Raw genomic sequence first — 19,790 nt, 5'->3', positions numbered from 1 at the left:
CGTCAAAGACCTCCGCCTCCTCCATGAATGACAGTAGCTCCATACCCTCTGCTCTAGCAAATGGTCTCCCCCCTCGCTTCTCGTGAGGGTCTATGATCACATTAAAATCACCACAGACACACCACGGAAGTGATGTGGGTTTGTCAGTCAACAGGTCTTGCCATAAAATTCGCCGCTCCTCCATCGTGCACCGGGCATGCACAAACGAGAAGCACAGCGACCTTGGTAGCCACGGGTGATGCACCAGTAACGTAATGTGCTGTGAAGAATTACCTATTATAGTACATGCAATCGGAGCACTAAACAGCACCCATATGTCTGCAGACAAGTTAACCACTACAGAATCAAATGGTAACCGCATTTTAATAGAATCTATTTGGGATATTGCTAGCTTCGGTTCACAAATAGCAACAAATTTCAAGTTATGCAAACGAACTAGCTTAATCAGACGACGCAGGTTGGGGGGTTTGGAGGCCCCTCTAATATTCCAAAATAGCCCACTAATCATGGGATAAAGGTTGGAAAGAGTTTTGAGATAATGTTACCGATGACCGCAGTTGCCTATCTGATGGGAATTGAGCCCGAGCGCCTTTTTTCCTTGTTCGCCTATCCCGTTGGTCCAGTACGTCGGCTTGATCGATGTTGAGCTCCACCATTATGGCGGATACCGGATGTGCAGCGCCGATTAAGTCCTCCTCCTTAGCTGCACTTAAAGACCCTTGTTCAGCTGGCACCATAGCCCCATCCCCTATATCTTGCTCCTGCCATTGCGGCTCACTTGGGATACCCGCAACTGCTTCGTTCAAGTCCTTTGGAGTAGAGTTGCTGCTAGTGCCGCTGGTGTCCATCGCCCTCTTCTCTCCAAGTTCCGCTGCCTGCTCTCTTCCCCCATTTGGAACCAACTCCACCACTGCCAAATTAGCAGCTGCAACATCCACCGTCCCCATTGTTGCTCGATCCTCACTTACTCCAGTTGCGGCAGCAGATTCTGTCAACCCAGATGCTGGAGCGGTGACTGTTACTGCATTCCCTGACGCCCCAGGTGCGGCAACAGCCTCTGCTGCCTTTTGGACTCCTAACGTCTGCCCACAGTTAGGATCATCATCTGCCATCGCTGTCTGCATTGTTGCAGCAAAAATATCTGCTGCACGTTGGGTCCCCAACACCTGCCCACCGTCTCTTGCATCAGCAACCATCACTTGCTGCCGTACCTCCGCACCCAGACATCGCGCAGCACTGTCCCGGGCAGATATGGCACCAGCTCCTGCGTCCCGTACGTCAACTGCGTCTCGTGCATTCCTTTGTGCCATCGTACCCAGGTCCTCCGCAGGTTTTTTGCATTCGTCCACCGCATGCCCCAGCCGCCAGCAGGTGGAACAATATTTTGGCAGATCATCCACCGCAACCTTCTGCCAGAAGCCTTGTTCCCCTGCCACAGCTACCCACACCCGTGAACATATCGGTTTCAGCAGATCAACCTCTACACAAGCTCTAGCTACACTTGGCCTTGTTCCTGATGCCGTGGCTGAGTCCACAAAAAGAGGTGTTCCAAGCTGCCATAGCCCTCGTGTCCAGATGCGGTTGAAGTCTGCTTCTGCTGCACACTTGAGGAGGACGTGACGGTAGTCCAGTAGTCCCACAGAAACCTGGTCTCTGAGATTTAGTGACATGAAGAATTTTCTGATGTCTTCCAATGGTGGTCTGCCATGGGAGAACTTACCCACCAAAGCCAGGCGGTATGGTGCTGCCAATCTGTCCGCCTCTTCCCTGGAGAAAACCACAGCCGCTTCACCCTTGTATGTGGTGTTTTGCCGAATCTGAATTGGAGATGTATCTGGTTGTGTGAATAGTTGGGAGAAAGATTTCTTCTTTGTTGGTGAAGCCCCCTCTTCCGGGGGCTGAAGAACAGCCATGGGCGGCTACCCTAGCGAGGCAGCCGAGAGAGATGCAGTTTTGTCCGAAAAAATAGCAAAGTTATCAATGGTTCTTTTGATCTATATTATTATTATTATTTTGATGAGGCCTCTAGATCAGGTAGCATATTCCTTGATTAAAACCATTTCGAGACTCTGAGTTTATCAATCCTTCTTCTTTTTCTTTGAACAAATCATGGTTTTATCTTAAATATATATTAATTAATGGTAAATGACTATTGTCAATTCATGCCTCTAATGTTTCACTTCAACTTCAAAACTTTGATTTTCAAATTTGCACCACAGATTATGTACATTTCCTATGCTACCAAAATCACCGTTCATGAACTTTGCGCTATATCTTATAAAAAAAAAAAAACTTTGCATTATTTCACTTTTACATGTCGGAAATTAACCAAGTCACTCCATGAAGAAGATGGGTAATTTTTTTTTTTTTTTTGGGTTTTCTTTCTCATGTTTCTTTATGGAATATCTTAGTATACTAGATATCATGAATACATGCGTATCATGTTTCACTTAACATCAAAACTTCTATTTAGAAACTTTGCACTGCAAATTTTCTACATGACCTAAGCTGTACACTTGGACGGAAATATAAAACTTACTTCGACGGGAATAACAAATTTTTTTTTTGGTCAAATTACACTTTACTCCCGTGTGATTTAGTGGTTTTTAACATAATCCCCCTATAGTTTCAGAAGCTATACATAATCTCTTCATGTTTTGGATTAAAAAGTCAAAATGACAGAAATGATCATTCGCAACGAAATCACCTAAAATGTCAAAAATACCCTTATGTAAAGTTAAAAATTATTTATTAACCAAGGAAGGTTATGTGTATATTTTGAAAACCATAAGGGGGTTATATGATAAAGTATTAAATCATAAGGAGGTTATATAGTAAAATATAAAAATCATACGGGGTTAGTGTGTCTTGTATTTATAAGGGTAATTTCAACATTTTTAAAAGTTCCATTACGAATGACTATTTCGGTCATTTTGACACTTTAATCTAAATCATAAGGGGGTTATGTATAACTTTTGAAACCATGGGGGAGTTATATAGAAAAATACTAAACTACAGGGGGATAAAGTATAATTTGCCCTTTTTTTGTCCCATAGACCCCGTTGCCAACTCTAATTTTTTTAATAATGGGAGACAAACTTTAACATGTCTCAATATGAATATATAATATAAAATATTCTTATGTTTTTATGGGTCAAAAGTATAAACTTGAAAATACCATTTTAGAAAAAAAAATTTTAAAGGTGGAAAATCTATTGCCTAGTTCGTCCATGTACACAAGTCATTTACAATTTATGAATTTTGTGCTATGACATTTTCTACATGTTAGAAAATGTCCAAGTCACTCTACGAAGAAGATGCTCAATTTTTTTTTTCTCAAATTTCTACATAGATCACATGAAAAGGGATCTTTTAATAGTTTGTCCAATAGCCAGAGGAAGACCAATTAACAGGTAAGTCAGGTGCTAATTTTGCCAAGAGATAATTTCAGAAACCTCCCTTGAGGTTTCTGACAATATCACTTGGCTCCCTCCAATTTTAGAAAATTGCACTGACCTCCCTCATTTCAATAAAATGACTACAATACTCTCAATTTAATAGATAATTTATCACATATGCGGGACACAAAAACCAAACCAAAAGTAGAAGAAAAATAAAAACCTGCAACAACTCGTCATTATCCTTAACCCTACTTTAATTAACAACAGTTTCTTTTCTTTTTCCCTCCTTTTTTTCTACCTCTTATGATTCTCTCCTTTCTGCTTATAACCCTATAGTCCCTTCCACCCATCAACTACACCACTATGCAAACCTACCTGAAGTATTTATTTCTTGTTTACTTTTCTCTTTCTGTGGTACTTAACTATCAGCTCATCTTGTTTATTTCTTCTCGTATTATAATTTGCATACATTAAAGAATCAAAATTTCCAAAATTATAAATTGAGGGAACAAATGAAAATTTCATGGTCAAATTAGATGGAGATCATGAAGACGGTTGTGATAGAGGGGGGAAAAATGAGATTAATGGGCTATGGTTGGAAGAGAAAAAAGGAACGAATTTGGGTTATGCTATTATGTCTGTTACACAATAGAATCTTATATCTTCATTTGGTTTCATTTTTGTTTGATTTACAAGTATCGGTGGTGGTTTGTCACAGAGATTAGTTTATCTATTCTTAATGCCATTGGAGTATGGGGTTGCTTTTGGCATAGGCATCACTAGTGGTTGGCCAGATCCTTTTATGTTCAAGGAAGGTGATAGGTGATAGGTTTTGGATTTATAATTTGAGGTGTGAGATTAGTCAATAGACAAAATATAGTATTAATTTGGGGCGGGAAGCTTTTTGAGGGTATTTTAGTTGGTGGTGATGGTTATGGTCAATTTGTAGAGGAAGTGATTTGGGTAGAGTTTGGGATTTTGATGATTCCGAAATTGATAGAATTTGGGGATTAAATTGGATTGCGATTTTAGTAAAATTTGAGATTTTAGTGATGCCAAAATTGATAAAATTTGGGGATTAAGTTTGCTTGAACAAGTTGATGAGATTTTGGTTTTACAATTATCGTGAAAACATAGCAAGTGTGGATGAAAGTGTTTGTTATTTTTTTTTTTGGGTTAAATTGATCACCAAACCTTTTTTTCACTTTCTTTTGCTGTATGATATTGCATAAGGGTATTCTAGCCTAATGGGTCTATACTGTCACTTAAACAGTAAAAGCATGGGAGATCAGTGTAAATTTCTAAAATTGGGGGGAGCTAAGTGAAATTATCAAAAATCTCAAGGGAGGTTTCTGAAATTATCCCTTTTGCCAAAGATGTGAGGGTCAATTGAGGAAAGTGATTAATGTAAATGGTTTGCATGATTAGGTGCATTTCGGCACTCATTAAAACTCCTTTTTTCTCGGTCTATCAATAAAACTGCTTGCCATTAGGGAAAGTTGTTTTTATAAATGTTAAGCATGCCTAAGTTTCAAATTATAACATTTATAAGAGAAAAAGAGTTCAACTATACTGCATAAAGATTCAACCCCAAAGCAAACATGTGTGCCACATTTTTTTTTTTTTTGGTACCATTTCATCCCCAAGTGTCAGGTACATGATACAAACCATAAATTTGACAACAAAAAAGATTCCAACAGCCCTCCCCTAGCCATATTAACTCACCTATAATCATCAATTTTCAGTGATTTAGTTTCTAAAAGAATAAACAATGACAAGTATAACAGTCTTATAGACTATGATAAGTCGTGCATACGCAGGGTAAAAGTAAATTTTAAAAAAATACAAGCAGTAATTGTAGGTATACAAATTTATGAAAAATGTCTTCCATTTCTAGTTTAATATGTGACAATTTAACATATAAGATGTCAAACACTCAATCACCAAAAATTATCACTAAAGACAGGAGCAATTTTTGATAACCATTCTGATAGAATTTAATTTCTAAAACAACAGTAGAAAAATTTACAAAATGAAGAAGTAAAGCACTGGGTAGATGCGAATGTAACTTCCATAGTAAATGTGCTGATTAATTACAGTACTTACACATGTAGTTAGACCAACTTGCCAACTTGCCAAGCTCTGAGGTAAGGTTTAGTCCCCTTCTCTGTACTTTTGTTTTCTTTTTAATAAAGTTTGGGTTGGCATTCCACCTCCTTGTGCGGGGTGTTGTCAATTAAAAAAAAAGTGGGAATACATTTCACATCAATCAAATCTTAATACAAATGACACTATTGGCGAATTAATTTTATTTCTCTTGAATATTTTGGAGCTTAAATCACAAATGAAAGGAAACAATCTTCGGAGATATTTGAGCAGTAAAAAATATCGAAGGTCAAATTTAGTTCTCATTTTCGTCATTTATTTATAATACTCAGTATTGAGCGGTTAGTCCAAAAGATCTATGTCTGCCTTTGTGCTTTAAGATAAGTTGGAGGATGGCGAAATAGAAATTCTACGTGCCTATCTTGATGATTGATATATAATTTATCACGAAAATCTCTAAACTTCCAAACTAATTTGGTGTCTGGTGATGAAAAAAGTACAACCAAGCGCATAGGCGGAACCAGAAAAATTTTTTTTTTTTTGAGTAGGCGAATTCTTTTTGATAAAACAGAAGTCAAAGTTGGAAATCGTCCAGCACGATTTGCTTGAAAAAAAAAAGCTGTAGTAATGGCAAAAAATACATAAAGCATGACACAAATATATTTGATCTAAAAAATCATTAGATTTAACATAGTTCAAAAAAAAATTAGTGTTGGCATGAAAAAATGTATGTATAGTGGAAGCAATTTTAAATTACAAGTTTATCTTTACATTTCGGAGAAAATGATTTAGTTAGAAATGAGGTCTAACATGTTAAAGCACATAAAACTATTGTAGTAAAGCATGAATAATATAAGAAAGTAAAGAATAAAGGTTGAAGAAATTTTATTCAATTAGATGAAGTAAGCTCCTCAAGATCCACTCTTATACGTTGTTCTTCAAGCTCTAGAACAAAGTTGTTCTTCTATAACTATAGCGCTTCCTCATGAGTCTCTAAAATCCTCTTAATCCTTTAAAACATGTGTTTTTATAGAAGAATGAGATGCAAAAGATGCTTCTTGAGATTCCAAAATAATATGTTTCGTCAAGTTTCCAGTGCGACTTCTGAATCTACTGCAAAGATACTCATGATATTCCCGAACAACACATAGGCTTGTAAGTCCCAAAGACAACCAAGAGGGGGGGTGAATTGGGTTGTTCAAAATCTTAATCAGATTTAGGCAATTTTTGCTAAATGAAAATTTCCTTCTTTTCTAGTAATGATCAACCAAGTGGATTAGAAGACAAGAGCAATATTGATCAGAAACACAAGTATAAACAAGCAATGAGAATTTTATTAAACAGAAAAGTAAATTGGGGAATCAAACCAAGTGTCTACCAAGCTATCCTCAAACTTGAAGACCACACACTAGGAAGAGCAACTTCTCTTTGATGGAAGACGATCAACTAGATGTACAATGGAGGGAGCACTTCCTCCTTGCCCTAAGCCTCACTTAGTCAAGCTAAGAAGTTTTACAATCACTCAGAAAACCCTCAACAAAGCTACACTAAAGATCCTTTCAATCACAAAAGAAATGCTCACCAGAAATTCACACCACTTTAAAACAAATCAAGCTTTGGAGACTATTTTCTAGCTAAAATATCTCTTGAGATCTTGTAAACAAAGTGTGCAAAAAAGTTCTCCCTTCGTTCAGAACAGTTTGTTTTTAAAGGGGAACAGAAATGAGCTTCATTAAAGCTTCCAACGGATAGAAGGCAGATGAAGGGTCAGCTAGCCGTTGGGGCTTTCGGACGTCCGACGATCAAATCATCGTCCGAACCAATCGTCCGAAAATAGCCAAGTTGAAGTTCGGACGTCCGATGAGATTTTTGTCGTCCGACAGCACAGCGTCCGATCGTAGGCCGAGAGCTAGCAAGTTATCTTGGAATTTTTCGGACGTCCGATCTGGTTGATATGCGTCCGAGGTGTGCGTCCGATCTTTCCGGACGTCCGACAGTTTCCTTTCGGCCGTCCGACCTGATTGTCCTGTTTTTGCTCCTCATTTTGGTTGTCTTGCATTTCATGACATATTTGAACCTGATTCTTGGATAGACAGAAACACTTGTATTTGAAGGAGGTTAGATAAACATTTCAAAGTACCAAGAATGACAAACTAGACATACTTAAAAGACAGTATCTTTGATCGGAACAAAACAATGACTAAATTCATTTATATTATTTCAATCTTGTTTGCCACATCCAAAGCATCGTAGACTGGAGTCAATCAAACATATGCTTTCCTTGTTCCATCAGGCCTGATCAATCTTGGTCAGTATAAACGAACTTTTGTGATCATCAAAACCAAGAATAACATTCTCCCCCTTTTTGATGATGACAAAACAAAAGTTTGAAATGAAATTTTATGATTGCAATGAAAACTCCCCCTTTCAAAATAGACAAGAACTCCCCCTGTCTTAGTGAATCACAAAATTTGAAAATTTTGAAAAACTCCCCCTCACAAAGCTGCCCATCCGAGTTAAACAATTAAGCATATCAGCCACTCCAAATTTAAACAATCAATCCAACATATCCTAACATCACCAATCATCAATCATGCCAACATCACCAATTATCAATCATGACTCAATCCAATCAATTGATACCATATCTCCCCCTTTTTGTCATCACAAACGGGCAACCAATCACATCAACATATCCACAAATTCACAAATTTAGACAAGTTCACATATCAAAACTTAGACCATCAATCAGAATAGACAATCCACAAATTCATTACATTCACATAAGCAGAATAGACAATCATTCATCAAAATATTCAGACATCCATCAAAACAGTACTTAAACATCCAAAACGAAACTTAAAATATCCATTACATTACATATTCATTGTTGAATACCACGAAAACATAAAAGAGACAAACAAAATGCAAATGTCCTAAATGATGAACTAAGTGGATCCAGGTGTCCTCCGAGAGAGCTGATATTGATCAAGATCCTCCTCTTCAGTTTCTTCATCATCTTCAGCAGCCTCTTCAACTGGTGCCTTGCCTTTATCTGATGTAGAGGTGCCATGAGGAGTCACAGGGGTTGAAGAACCAGGATCCGGAATTGATGAACTTGGATCAGTGGGGTGTGACTCTTTGTCATGGGAAACTTCCTCAACAACAGGGGGGGGGAAACAGGAGGTTCTTTTTGTCTAGGAAGGCAGTTTGTTGCTCAGAGGACATAGTGAGCATTAGACCATGTTCTAGAAGAAGAACATGCTGTTTGAGTTCACGAAGGAGCTCAATTACTTCATCACTGGAAGAGGAAGATGCCTTAGAGGCAGATTTCCTAGGATGAATGGGAGTGAGTGGAATAGATGAAGGATCATGTGCAGCCTTAGACCTAAGTTCACTAGAAGATGCACCCTTATAAGCCCACAGATTATCTTTGAAAACAAGATTTTTCCTTTCAAAATACCCTTTTGTAAAGGCATAAGAAGATGCTTCTTTAGGACAAACACCTAGAATAGGGACTTTGTTAAACTCAAAAATCTTTTGAAGAAACTTTCCATAAGATAATTTTCTGCGAGAATCAGTGGCATAGCGAAGTAAGAACTTGCACATGACAAAACCAAAATCAATACGAATTTTTTCTTGAAAACAATAAAAGAGGTACAACTCCATTTTGTTTGCATCAGTTCTATGGCCATCAGTAGGCACAAGCAGGTTTGAAATGATAGAAAAAGCAATTAAATTCACAGGGGCCAGATCATTCAATTTAGCATCAGCAGGTGAGGAAAAACTTCTTTTGAAATAGGTTAACATTTTTGTCCCATCAAAATGATTTGCCACAGTCGGGAGCTCTTCATAGGAAAAGAAATTAGCAATCTTATCTTTGCATAAACGTTCAATGGTAGTATTTAAAATGGAGTTCACAATTTCAGAGTCAATGATTAAGTCTACCCCATTAACCCTGGAAAATATTTCAGTTGGGTCAGAACCTTTCCTTAGATTGGCAAAAAATTGATGCAACATATCAGGATAGTAGACATTTGGCATAGAAATAAGATGTGACCATTTCTGGAAAGCAAATAGACTCAGAATGGATTCTAAACCTATGGAGCGAAATTCAGAGGGGTTTACAGTTCTTTGAGGGATGACACCCTTCTGGGATATCCAGGAGTATTTGTCTTTCGCAGCATCATCAAAGAATGTAGGAGGAGGGGCTGATTTTGGAGGCGGTTGAGAAGATGTCCCCTGTCCAGATTCAGGCTGAGAGGAGGGTTGTGGTGTAGGCCGTGACATTTGACCCTTGATAGCTCCTCTTTTGAAGCGTTTGGATGTCCGTTTGACAGTGGGAAGACTCTCATCCTCATCCCTGAGTGGATGCTTGCGTCCGGCAGTAACTTTTCCTCCCCTTAGATTCACCATTGTGCGAAATGTGTGGAATGAGGGATGCAAATGATGCACACAGCAGTAGGGAAGTGAATCGCACAGAAATTTTGGGACACAAAGTCCTTGAACAAGATTTGACAGAGCGGTTATGAGAAAGTAGGGTTTTGAGGGAAATTTGGGAATTTACGAAATGTTTTGCGATTCGATGAAATAATTAGGAGAAATGAATCGCAATCAATCAGGAAAAGTTTTGTTTGAGTCAATTTGGGAATGAGAGCTTCAGAATGGTATGAATTTGAGAGTGAGAAATGAGAGGGTTTTCGTCCGAGAGGAAATAGAAAAGAAGAGTTTGAAGCAAATAAGGGAGAAAGTTAATTTAAAAAGTGAGCCGTTGCACTGTCGGACGGCCGAACGAAGTTGTGCGTCCGACAGTTGCGTCCGAACAGGCGCAATTCTGGAAAATGGCTGAAGAACATCATCGGACGTCCGTTCATCTTCTTTCGGACGTCCGAAGACTTTGAGAAATTTTAGGATGATTTTTCGATTATTCCTAATTTTGATCTTAGATGAATGAACTGATCTAATGGCAGAGCTTTGGTAAAAATATCAGCAAATTGATCTTTAGAACAAACATAATTTACACATATGTCACCTTTTTGAACAAGATCACGAATAAAGTGATGCTTTATATCTATGTGCTTTGTCCTAGAATGATGAATAGGATTTTTGGTCAAATTTATAGCACTAGTATTATCACAGAATACAGGCATGCAGTCATACAACAATCCAAAATCATTCAAAGTGTGCTTCATCCATAAAAGTTGAGCACAACATGCACTAGCGGCAATATATTCCGCTTCGGTTGTAGACAAAGATATTGCATTTTGCTTTTTGCTAAACCAAGAGACTAAACAATTTCCAAGAAAATGACAAGTTCCACTAGTACTCTTTCTATCCACACGACAACCTCCAAAATCAGCATCCGAATAACCGTATAGTGCAAACTCATTAGATCTAGCATACCAAAGACCATAGTCTAATGTACCTTTCAAATACCTAAAAATTCTTTTTACAGCATTCAAATGTGATTCTTTTGGACAAGATTGAAATCTAGCACACAAGCAAACAGCAAACATAATATCAGGTCTACTTGCGGTTAAATAGAGTAGGCTTCCGATCATACCTCTATATTGCTTTTCATCCACATGATTACCTTCTTCATCTTTGTCAAGCTTTGTAGAAGTGCACATTGGAGTTCCAACTTGCTTTGAGTCCTCCATGCCAAACCTTTTCAGCAACTCCTTGGTATATTTTGCTTGATTTATAAAAATTCCCTCAAGAGCTTGATGTATTTGAAGTCCAAGGAAGAAATTTAATTCTCCCATCATACTCATTTCAAATTCACTTTGCATAGTGGTGGAAAAATCCTTGCATAGATACTCATTAGTAGCACCAAAAATAATATCATCAACATATATTTGCACAATAAGAAGGTCATTCAACACTTGCTTAGTAAAAAGTGTGGTGTCCACAACACCCCTTTTGAAACCATTTTCAATCAAAAAACCACTTAGTCTTTCATACCAAGCTCTTGGAGCTTGTTTTAGACCATATAAAGCTTTAGATAGTTTAAACACATGACTTGGAAATTTTGTATTTTCAAAACCGGGGGGTTGATCCACATATACTTCTTGATCAATAAAACCATTTAAAAAGGCACTTTTAACATCCATTTGAAACAATTTGAAGCCTTTAAAGCATGCAAAAGCAAGAAGCATTCTAATAGATTCTAATCTTGCTACGGGAGCAAATGTTTCATCAAAATCAATTCCTTCTTCTTGTGCATATCCTTTAGCAACTAATCTGGCTTTATTTCTTACAACAACACCTTTATCATCTAACTTATTTCTAAAAATCCACTTTGTGCCAATGATAGGTTGATTTTGAGGTCTATCAACAAGTGTCCAAACTTCATTCCTCTCAAATTGATTAAGTTCCTCTTGCATTGCCAAAATCCAGTTTTCATCCTTTAAAGCATCATTGACATTTTTGGGTTCAAAAAGAGACACTAAAGCAAAATTGTCAATCAATTTTCTAGATGAGGAACGAGTGTTTACCTTCTCGGATGGATCACCAATTATAAGCTCTTTTGGATGATTTTGGCTGAATTTCCAAGCCTTGGGAAGATCTTTGAGTGGATCATCATTTTTGTCTTCATCTTCCTCTTCTTGATCATTATGAACTTCATTTTCCATTTCAGTTGCTGCTGGTTTAGAACTTCCTTCATTTCCAATTGACAGCTTTTCCATTCCTGCTCGAACACCTACATCATCATCCTCACACGGACTTTTGGAATTATCATCATTGGTTTCATCAAATGTTATATGTATAGCTTCTTCAATCACAAGAGTCCTTCTATTAAAAACTCTATATCCTCTTTTATTCTCACAATACCCCAAAAATATTCCTTCATCAGATTTTTTATCAAACTTACCAAGATGTTCCTTTAGATTCAAAATAAAACATTTACAACCAAATACTTTGAAATAACCAACTGTAGGTTTCTTATCAAAAATCAGCTCATAAGGAGTTTTCTTTAAGATAGGTCTCAAGAGAATTCTATTCATCACATAACATGCAGTGTTTACCGCTTCAGCCCAAAGATATTTAGGCAACCTACATTCATTTAACATAGTTCTAGCAGCCTCTTGGAGAGTCCTGTTTTTCCTTTCTACAACACCATTTTGCTGTGGAGTTCTTGCAATAGAAAACTCATGAGTTATGCCATTATGATCACAAAATTCTGGAAAACCACAATACTTGAATTCTGTTCCATTATCACTTCTAATTCTAACAATTTTTAATCCAAGCAGATTTTGCACTTTAGCAAACAATGAAGTGAAATTCTTGAATGCATCATCCTTATGAGCAAGAAATATTACCCAAGTGTATCTAGAATAATCATCTACAATCACAAAACAGTATTTCTTACCACCCAAGCTAGAGATTTGAGTAGGGCCAAATAAGTCAAGATGCAAGAGTTCTAAAGGTTTGGAAGTAGATACACACTTCTTTGGTTTAAAAGAAACTTTTGTTTGCTTTCCAAATTGACATGCATCACATATTTTATCCTTTTCAAAACTGATTTTTGGCAAGCCTCTAACTAGCTCCTTTTTCGAAATTTCCTTTAGTAACTCCATGTTAAAATGACAAAGTCTTCTATGCCACAACCAAGGATCTTCATTTGAAGCTTTAAGACATGTTAAGCTAGAAGAATCAATTTTATCAAGAACCACAATATATATGTCGTTGAACCTCTTACCTTTGAACACAACATTGTATTTGGAATCAAGCACAATGCATTCATGTTTTCTAAACAACACATTCAAGTCTTTATCACACAATTGACTAACACTAAGCAAATTATAACTCAAGTTATCAACTAAGAGCACATTATGAACAAAAGTTTCACCATCCTTACCAACATCACCTATTCCAATTGTTTTAGCTTTCACATCATCACCAAATGTCACTTTTCCACTTGATCTTGATTTCAGCTTTATGAACAAAGAGGGATCACCGGTCATATGCCTTGAACAACCGCTATCAATGAACCATTTGGACTTGTGTGAGCATTTTTCCTGAAAAGAGAAAGTGTTTGGTACCCATTTTAATTTTTGGGTCCATAATAGTTAGCATTATATCTAACTAACCACATGCATTTCATCCCTTTGTTCAGATTTCTTTTCACATAGCAATCACTTTTCAAATGCCCTCTTTGACAACAAAAACCACACATAATGGAAGAGTCCTTAACATGTACTGGTTTGACATATCTTAATCCACCTTTTCTATATGTTGTGAAACCATGTGCATTTTTGTTGTGTGCAAATGTTCTTTGAAAAATAGTAGGATGTGTAGGTGACATGTTCCTTTTGATAAACTCCTGCTTTCTTGCTTTCAAAGTCTCATCCAAGTTGTCCATTCTCCTTTTTAAATCACCATGTCTTTCCTTCAGCATTTTACAAATATTTGTCTTTCTATCAAGCTCATTCTGAACATCAAATCCGGCTCTTACAAGACATTCATTGTCAGTTTTTAGTTGTTTATTTTGTTGAAGGAGACATGCATTTTCATGAATGAGAAAAGCAATTTTCTGTTTTAGCTGCTTGTTCTTATCATAAGATTCCTTCAAAGCATTATGCAGTTTTTCAACAAAGGATTCAAGATCATCATCTTCTTCATCATCACTTTCAGATTGAGAGTGTATGGAAGTTACCTCATTATCTCCAATAGCCATGAAGGCCATTTGAGCTGATTCTTCCTCTTCTTCAACTTCCCCTTCAGAGTTGCATTCATTCCAAGTAATCTGGAAGTTGTTGAATCTTGGCTTTCGATCAGCTTTTCCATCTTTCATTTTCTTCATGGGGCATTCGTTTGCATAGTGTCCAGGCTGTCCACATTCATAGCATTTGTCCACTTGCTTCTTGTTGAATTCTTGTTTTCCTTTGTTCCTTGCATTTGATGAATAATTTTGGAATTGATTGCTAGGTCCTCCCTTTCTGAACTTCCTTTTATTCAAGATTCTTTTGAAGCCTCTTGTGATGAGAGCAAGATCATTATCATCACCATCCGAATCTTCATCATCCAAGTGAGCTGGATCATCTTCACTTTGAGTAGTCTTTAGAGCAATATTTCTTTTTGCTCTAGCATCCTCTTCCTCCTGCACTTTAGATTTCAGTTTTAACTCATAAGAGGTTAGTGAGTTAATGATAGATTCAATAGGCACAGAACTTAAATCCTTAGCCTCCTCTATTGCAGTCACTTTATTTTCCCATTCTTTGCCCAATGCATTGAGAATTTTTCTGTTCTTCTCTCCCAAGGTGTACTCTTTGCCCAACACCTCGAGATCTTTGATCAAGTCAGTGAACCTGCAAAACATTTTGTCAATATCCTCAAGAGGTTCAATCTTAAAAGATTCATACTTTGTGACCAAGATGGCCTTTCTCTGTTCTCTCACATTGTCACCACCCTCATGGATTTCTCTTAACTTATCCCACATTTCTTTGGCTGATTTACAGCCTTTCACTCTAATTGATTCATTTGAATCTAAGGCACTATAAAGAACATTCATGGCCTTGGCATTCAATGTGAGGTTAGTCCTGTCTTGAGCATTCATTTCAGCTCTCATTTTTGGCCGAAGCAGCCCTGTATCTGCATCAAGAAAGTTAGCTTCATGCGGTCCTTCACTCACAATAAACCACAGTTCAATATCAATAGATTGCAAAAAAATAATCATCCGTTCTTTCCAGCTAACATAGTTGGAGCCACTGAACATGGGAGGCCTAGTAACAGATTGCCCCTCAACAAACATAGCATGACTGGTTGTCATCTTTACTCCAAGCCGTTAGAGCTTAATCTCAAGGAGACCAAGCTCTGATACCAATTGTAAGTCCCAAAGACAACCAAGAGGGGGGGTGAATTGGGTTATTCAAAATCTTAATCAGATTTAGGCAATTTTTGCTAAATGAAAATTTCCTTCTTTTCTAGTAATGATCAACCAAGTGGATTAGAAGACAAGAGCAATATTGATCAGAAACACAAGTATAAACAAGCAATGAGAATTTTATTAAACAGAAAAGTAAATTGGGGAATCAAACCAAGTGTCTACCAAGCTATCCTCAAACTTGAAGACCACACACTAGGAAGAGCAACTTCTCTTTGATGGAAGACGATCAACTAGATGTACAATGGAGGGAGCACTTCCTCCTTGCCCTAAGCCTCACTTAGTCAAGCTAAGAAGTTTTACAATCACTCAGAAAACCCTCAACAAAGCTACACTAAAGATCCTTTCAATCACAAAAGAAATGCTCACCAGAAATTCACACCACTTTAAAACAAATCTAGCTTTGGAGACTATTTTCTAGCTAAAATATCTCTTGAGATCTTGTAAACAAAGTGTGCAAAAGTCCTCCCTTCGTTCAGAACAGTTTGTTTTTAAAGGGGAACAGAAATGAGCTTCATTAAAGCTTCCAACGGATAGAAGGCAGATGAAGGGTCAGCTAGCCGTTGGGGCTTTCGGACGTCCGACGATCAAATCATCGTCCGAACCAATCGTCCGAAAATAGCCAAGTTGAAGTTCGGACGTCCGATGAGATTTTTGTCGTCCGACAGCACAGCGTCCGATCGTAGGCCGAGAGCTAGCAAGTTATCTTGGAATTTTTCGGACGTCCGATCTGGTTGATATGCGTCCGAGGTGTGCGTCCGATCCTTCCGGACGTCCGACAGTTTCCTTTCGGCCGTCCGACCTGATTGTCCTGTTTTTGCTTCTCATTTTGGTTGTCTTGCATTTCATGACATATTTGAACCTGATTCTTGGATAGACAGAAACACTTGTATTTGAAGGAGGTTAGATAAACATTTCAAAGTACCAAGAATGACAAACTAGACATACTTAAAAGACAGTATCTTTGATCGGAACAAAACAATGACTAAATTCATTTATATTATTTCAATCTTGTTTGCCACATCCAAAGCATCGTAGACTGGAGTCAATCAAACATATGCTTTCCTTGTTCCATCAGGCCTGATCAATCTTGGTCAGTATAAACGAACTTTTGTGATCATCAAAACCAAGAATAACATTCTCCCCCTTTTTGATGATGACAAAACAAAAGTTTGAAATGAAATTTTATGATTGCAATGAAAACTCCCCCTTTCAAAATAGACAAGAACTCCCCCTGTCTTAGTGAATCACAAAATTTGAAAATTTTGAAAAACTCCCCCTCACAAAGCTGCCCATCCGAGTTAAACAATTAAGCATATCAGCCACTCCAAATTTAAACAATCAATCCAACATATCCTAACATCACCAATCATCAATCATGCCAACATCACCAATTATCAATCATCACTCAATCCAATCATTTGATACCATATCTCCCCCTTTTTGTCATCACAAACGGGCAACCAATCACATCAACATATCCACAAATTCACAAATTTAGACAAGTTCACACATCAAAACTTAGACCATCAATCAGAATAGACAATCCACAAATTCATTACATTCACATAAGCAGAATAGACAATCATTCATCAAAATATTCAGACATCCATCAAAACAGTACTTAAACATCCAAAACGAAACTTAAAATATCCATTACATTACATATTCATTGTTGAATACCACGAAAACATAAAAGAGACAAACAAAATGCAAATGTCCTAAATGATGAACTAAGTGGATCCAGGTGTCCTCCGAGAGAGCTGATATTGATCAAGATCCTCCTCTTCAGTTTCTTCATCATCTTCAGCAGCCTCTTCAACTGGTGCCTTGCCTTTATCTGATGTAGAGGTGCCATGAGGAGTCACAGGGGTTGAAGAACCAGGATCCGGAATTGATGAACTTGGATCAGTGGGGTGTGACTCTTTGTCATGGGAAACTTCCTCAACAACAGGGGGGGGAAACAGGAGGTTCTTTTTGTCTAGGAAGGCAGTTTGTTGCTCAGAGGACATAGTGAGCATTAGACCATGTTCTAGAAGAAGAACATGCTGTTTGAGTTCACGAAGGAGCTCAATTACTTCATCACTGGAAGAGGAAGATGCCTTAGAGGCAGATTTCCTAGGATGAATGGGAGTGAGTGGAATAGATGAAGGATCATGTGCAGCCTTAGACCTAAGTTCACTAGAAGATGCACCCTTATAAGCCCACAGATTATCTTTGAAAACAAGATTTTTCCTTTCAAAATACCCTTTTGTAAAGGCATAAGAAGATGCTTCTTTAGGACAAACACCTAGAATAGGGACTTTGTTAAACTCAAAAATCTTTTGAAGAAACTTTCCATAAGATAATTTTCTGCGAGAATCAGTGGCATAGCGAAGTAAGAACTTGCACATGACAAAACCAAAATCAATACGAATTTTTTCTTGAAAACAATAAAAGAGGTACAACTCCATTTTGTTTGCATCAGTTCTATGGCCATCAGTAGGCACAAGCAGGTTTGAAATGATAGAAAAAGCAATTAAATTCACAGGGGCCAGATCATTCAATTTAGCATCAGCAGGTGAGGAAAAACTTCTTTTGAAATAGGTTAACATTTTTGTCCCATCAAAATGATTTGCCACAGTCGGGAGCTCTTCATAGGAAAAGAAATTAGCAATCTTATCTTTGCATAAACGTTCAATGGTAGTATTTAAAATGGAGTTCACAATTTCAGAGTCAATGATTAAGTCTACCCCATTAACCCTGGAAAATATTTCAGTTGGGTCAGAACCTTTCCTTAGATTGGCAAAAAATTGATGCAACATATCAGGATAGTAGACATTTGGCATAGAAATAAGATGTGACCATTTCTGGAAAGCAAATAGACTCAGAATGGATTCTAAACCTATGGAGCGAAATTCAGAGGGGTTTACAGTTCTTTGAGGGATGACACCCTTCTGGGATATCCAGGAGTATTTGTCTTTCGCAGCATCATCAAAGAATGTAGGAGGAGGGGCTGATTTTGGAGGCGGTTGAGAAGATGTCCCCTGTCCAGATTCAGGCTGAGAGGAGGGTTGTGGTGTAGGCCGTGACATTTGACCCTTGATAGCTCCTCTTTTGAAGCGTTTGGATGTCCGTTTGACAGTGGGAAGACTCTCATCCTCATCCCTGAGTGGATGCTTGCGTCCGGCAGTAACTTTTCCTCCCCTTAGATTCACCATTGTGCGAAATGTGTGGAATGAGGGATGCAAATGATGCACACAGCAGTAGGGAAGTGAATCGCACAGAAATTTTGGGACACAAAGTCCTTGAACAAGATTTGACAGAGCGGTTATGAGAAAGTAGGGTTTTGAGGGAAATTTGGGAATTTACGAAATGTTTTGCGATTCGATGAAATAATTAGGAGAAATGAATCGCAATCAATCAGGAAAAGTTTTGTTTGAGTCAATTTGGGAATGAGAGCTTCAGAATGGTATGAATTTGAGAGTGAGAAATGAGAGGGTTTTCGTCCGAGAGGAAATAGAAAAGAAGAGTTTGAAGCAAATAAGGGAGAAAGTTAATTTAAAAAGTGAGCCGTTGCACTGTCGGACGGCCGAACGAAGTTGTGCGTCCGACAGTTGCGTCCGAACAGGCGCAATTCTGGAAAATGGCTGAAGAACATCATCGGACGTCCGTTCATCTTCTTTCGGACGTCCGAAGACTTTGAGAAATTTTAGGATGATTTTTCGATTATTCCTAATTTTGATCTTAGATGAATGAACTGATCTAATGGCAGAGCTTTGGTAAAAATATCAGCAAATTGATCTTTAGAACAAACATAATTTACACATATGTCACCTTTTTGAACAAGATCACGAATAAAGTGATGCTTTATATCTATGTGCTTTGTCCTAGAATGATGAATAGGATTTTTGGTCAAATTTATAGCACTAGTATTATCACAGAATACAGGCATGCAGTCATACAACAATCCAAAATCATTCAAAGTGTGCTTCATCCATAAAAGTTGAGCACAACATGCACTAGCGGCAATATATTCCGCTTCGGTTGTAGACAAAGATATTGCATTTTGCTTTTTGCTAAACCAAGAGACTAAACAATTTCCAAGAAAATGACAAGTTCCACTAGTACTCTTTCTATCCACACGACAACCTCCAAAATCAGCATCCGAATAACCGTATAGTGCAAACTCATTAGATCTAGCATACCAAAGACCATAGTCTAATGTACCTTTCAAATACCTAAAAATTCTTTTTACAGCATTCAAATGTGATTCTTTTGGACAAGATTGAAATCTAGCACACAAGCAAACAGCAAACATAATATCAGGTCTACTTGCGGTTAAATAGAGTAGGCTTCCGATCATACCTCTATATTGCTTTTCATCCACATGATTACCTTCTTCATCTTTGTCAAGC

The sequence above is a fragment of the Coffea arabica genome, chromosome 6e (genome assembly GCF_036785885.1).
Source record: "Coffea arabica cultivar ET-39 chromosome 6e, Coffea Arabica ET-39 HiFi, whole genome shotgun sequence".
In the NCBI taxonomy this organism is placed as follows: domain Eukaryota; kingdom Viridiplantae; phylum Streptophyta; class Magnoliopsida; order Gentianales; family Rubiaceae; genus Coffea; species Coffea arabica.
Note: the sequence above shows the minus strand (reverse complement) of the source record.